The 4598-nt window shown below is 34.6% G+C and overlaps 1 pseudogene; it reads right to left on the bottom strand.

The window, feature by feature from the left end:
• The window catches only part of LOC102822989, a 186422-nt pseudogene that overhangs the window by 7557 nt on the left and 174267 nt on the right, over nt 1-4598 (bottom strand).

The raw sequence follows: 4598 nt of genomic DNA, 5'->3' as shown, positions 1-4598 counted from the left end.
TCTATCTCCGGTGTCGCTGCTTCTCTGGATAAGGTCTCACTTTCCACTTGTGCTCCTCTCCCATGATGATCGTTGGGTCTTTGTTTTTGGACTGTAAGATTAACTGCTCCCCAGTTTTTGTTACAAAGCTGCTACCTTTACAATTGTAACAGCCGCAACCAGTCATAATAACCATTATTCACTATTGAATCATAAGAGTCTTATCCCCATTTCTTTTAACCAGACCTATTTAGACAAGATGAAAGCTATTCAGTGGGGACTCTTTCTCTCCCCACACACTCTTAAACTAAACTCCCTCTTGAAAGCTTGTAAGCTAGTCACCTCATGCCTCCCCCCACTCCTGCCATTTTAGGTACCCAATGTCTAAGTTGCCCATCCCTATCTACCCTATATAGATGGGATAGGATTGATACTTTATGTGAAGACTCCTTCCCTCTCTGTTGGTATTTTGAGCTACTACCTCCATAAATATAGGTCAAGTTCATCAAGTTATACCAATTTACCCTCATTTCCTTTATCAAAAATTGTCTTCTTTTTTTATCTTACTCTAGTCAAGTTCTGATTATCAAGCCATCAAGGCTAGGTCAAATGGGTACTACCTGAAAGTTTGGGTGTTCTTGTGCATTTCCTCTCACTTCATATCAGCTGGATGTTTCACTCTCAACTCTAGCCCTCTGCGGCTATGTCCTTGTGCATGGGCTCAGGTATCCCCAGGTCTCAACACACTTCAGACAAACCAGTCCTTCCTTTTCTCTCTCTCATCTCTAGGTCAATGGGAGTCTATGGAAAATAGTTGAACTCAGCCCATCCATTTCTTCATTTTTACATTTCCCCCTCTTTCACTCACCAGTAGACCAAAGTGGTTACCAGCAAGCTTACATACCTGCTCATGTGTTCCCTTTGAGTTTCAGTCTTAGGCGGGGGAGGGAGGGTCTGGGGTTGTTCTGAGAGACTTGATTGCTTGCCTTGATTACTTTCCTCATTTTAAATTGGTAATTCTCAAGTTGAAAGAATTGAAGAAAAAATTAAAACCTGTACTTGAAATGTTGTAAGATTCTTTGGACAAAATGGAGTCCTGATGTGGTGCTGTAGGATAAACAATGGACTGCTAATTGCAAGGTTGACCGTTCAAACCCACCATTTGCTTCTGATAAATCTTATACAGGGTTGCTATGAGATACACAGACTCAGTACCACTTAGCAACAACAACAATGTGTAAAATACTCAAAAATAAAGAAAGCATGAAAAAAATTTGGAAGGAATACACAAATATATAAAAAAAAAAAATCTATGTTTAGTCATTTCAAGAGGTAGCATATCGTAATGAACTGATGGTTCTGAAAGAAGAAATCCAAGCTGTACTGAAGGCATTGGTGAAAAGCAAGGCTCCAAAAACTAATAGAATAAAAACTGAAATCTTTCAATAAACTGATGCAGCATTGGAGGCACTTTTTCATGCATGCCAAAAAAATTTAGAAAAAAAACTGTCTGAGGAACTGATTGAAAGAGATCCACATGGGTGCCCATTCCAAAGAGAGGTGATCCAATGTGGAACTTATCAAGTAATACCATTAATAATACATTCAAGTAAAATTTTTCTGAAGATAGTTTAAAAATAGTTGCAGCAATTCAGCAACAGCGAACTTCCAGAAATTTAAGCTGGATGCAGATGAAAACATGGAAGGAGAGATATCATTACTGACATCAAATGGATCTTTGCTGAAAACAGACAAAACACAAAACATGCTTATTTATGTTTTATTGACTATGCAAAGGCTTTCAATTTTGTGTATAATGCTAACTATGGTTAACCTTTTGAAAAATGGGTATTCCAGAACATGCCAATAGTGATGGGACATCCTGTGATTTTATATTACAAAGATGAAGGAAATGTGCAGATCTAATGAGGATTTCTAGCTTAATAAAAAAGGCTGTCCTGGGTATACCAGCCTAATGAAGTAAAATCTTTAGAAGAGAGCTGAGAGGTTAGAGATGAAAGAACCAGTAGAGATACTTTCCATTGTTTCTGAAGAAGCTGACTACCATTTTGTGAAGACCCATGTGTCAGAGAATGGTGGGCATTACCTAGGAGCTGAATGTCTCAGTCCACTAACCACAAGGAAATATATATATCTAATAATCAGTGAATTTGGAAGATGAAATAAGCCTTTAATGAAATCAGAGACCTGATGATACCTTAATTTCACACAAGTCACAAGATAATATCATACATGTTAACCACCCCATGGTTCTTGACCTATGGAAGTTATGAGATCATAAATATGGGCTGTTTTAGCTTCTAATTTTTTGGTAATTTTTAATGCAGTAGATAACTAATATAGATAAAGTGAGGATACGATAATACTAGTAGCTATTATTGTGCCATTAAATTGGTTCCAACCTATAGTGATCATGTATATGATTTCTGAGGAGCAGCTGATGATTTTGAACTGTCAGTCTTGTGGTTCAACCTACCTTGGGGTCCAATACTTATCCTACAGTGCCAAACCAGGACTCCATGATACTAGCTAGTCATCATTTATTTTAAAAACTTATACTGGGTTCATTATAAATGTTTAACTGAGTTAATAGATAATATTAACAAACCAATTGCATGCTTTAACTATTATTTATATGTTGTTATTGTTGTTGTTAAGCATAGTCAAATCCGGTTCCAACTCATACCGGCCCTGTATAGGGTGTCCTAGGAGTAGCTGGTGGGTTTGAACTGACTGCTGACTTGTGGTTCACAGTTCAGTGTTGATCCTACATCACCACACCAGGAGTAAATTTATATACTTTGCTTCATTTTATAATCTATGGTTTACATTGCAATTTGGGATAACAATTATGTAAATGCAAAGGACACCGTAAACATCGAAATAGAAAAACCAGTATACTCTTAATCTAATCAATAACTTGTCTGATGAAGTCTCCTTGGTGATAACAGAAGGTCTTATCTTCACTGGGGGAAGAGACTTGGCTTTCATAGTCACCATTGGGGCAACAGAGCTTAGCAGAATGACTGACAACTGTTAGATTTTTAAATATTTCTTGACTACATAAAACTACTCAAAGTAGTTATCTTTCTTTATAATTTTGTATGCTAAAATATTTAGGTAGATTATTTTTATTATTTAAGATGCTCTGGGCACAACTTCTACTCCATTGTAATAAAGAAAAAATTAGGTTAACTTTTTCTTTTACATAACTTTTCACATTTTATTGGAAAACATTGTAAGGTTATTGTTTTGAGAATAGAATTATTTTTAGAAAAGAGCAAATTTATAAATTGCACGTAAAACAGTATCAAATCCTATAAATACATTATTTAATTAATTTTGTTTAAGATTAATCATGAAAGTGAGAAAAAGAATAATTATTTAAGTATGACTGAATGTGAAATTCTAATTAGCGTGACTGCTATGATGATGTCCAGAGAACTGGAAATGTTTCCACAAATTTCAAGTTAAATAAAATGAATGACATATATTATTATAAAATGTTTTTACTACAGACCACTAAACAACTTCATCTCTAGGCAGAATGACATGTACATAAAAATAATTCCAATGGCATTGGATAGATAGTGAATGAATCTTGATAATTAAAACAATCATGAATTATTAATAAAATTAATTTGTAACAGGAAGTTGTATTCTATAAGCATCAAAGATTACAAATTATATGTCTGGTAAGAGTCATGAAGTTAATAATTATTAAGAGTTCTTTTTAGACAATTCCTAAGGTGTTAACTATACATTACATTTGTTTTAATTTAGTTATATAAGATAAATTTCTCTAAAAAATTAAGACATGGCATTGTCCTGATATTTCCAATCATAGGATTCTGAAATCATAACTATAAAATTTAGAAGAGCTTTATTATTATACAAACCCTTAAAGAGCAATTGTCAGAATATATAATCAGTCAGTTGTGACAAAGCTACACCGATTCTTAGAGTGTATGCAGCTTTTTCTAATGCCGTTTTAGACAAATAGAAGACTTGTTTGTATTTTCTTAATTAGAACAAATAAAAAAACAAAATGTAAATGAAAAAAGAAAACAAATAAAAATGACAAAATATTTGCTACAATGAATTCTTGATAATTATTGTGTGAAGGTCATATTGCACTCCACATACCTTTCCTGAAGTGCTTCTACAACTGAACAGAGAAAGGATACTGCCATCAGATGAAGAGTTCAAGGATAACACACTGATTGAATCTGGGGATCATTTTTTTTCCCCATATAGTAGATTTTTTTTTTTCAGTTTATTCTTTATTGCATTAGACAAGCTTGCTGCAAAAGACATCAGTTTGATGACTACGGTGTGTCTGACCCAAGCCACGGTATTTTCAATTGCCTCATGTACATGTAAAAGTTGGACAATGAATAAGGAAGACTATAGAAAAACTGATGCATTTGAATTATAGAGTTGAAGAAGAATATTATATGTACCATGGACTGCCATAAGAAAAGGCAAATCTGTCTCAGAAGAAATGCAAGCAGAACGCTCTTTAGAGCTCCTTAGGCAGGATGATGAAGCTTTTCTCCTCTCTGTCTCTCCCTCTCCTCTCCTCTCCTCTCCTCTCC

Source organism: Chrysochloris asiatica, unplaced genomic scaffold (assembly GCF_000296735.1).
Source record: "Chrysochloris asiatica unplaced genomic scaffold, ChrAsi1.0 scaffold00001, whole genome shotgun sequence".
In the NCBI taxonomy this organism is placed as follows: Eukaryota; Metazoa; Chordata; class Mammalia; order Afrosoricida; family Chrysochloridae; genus Chrysochloris; species Chrysochloris asiatica.
Note: the sequence above shows the minus strand (reverse complement) of the source record. Positions and strands in the feature narration are given on the sequence as shown.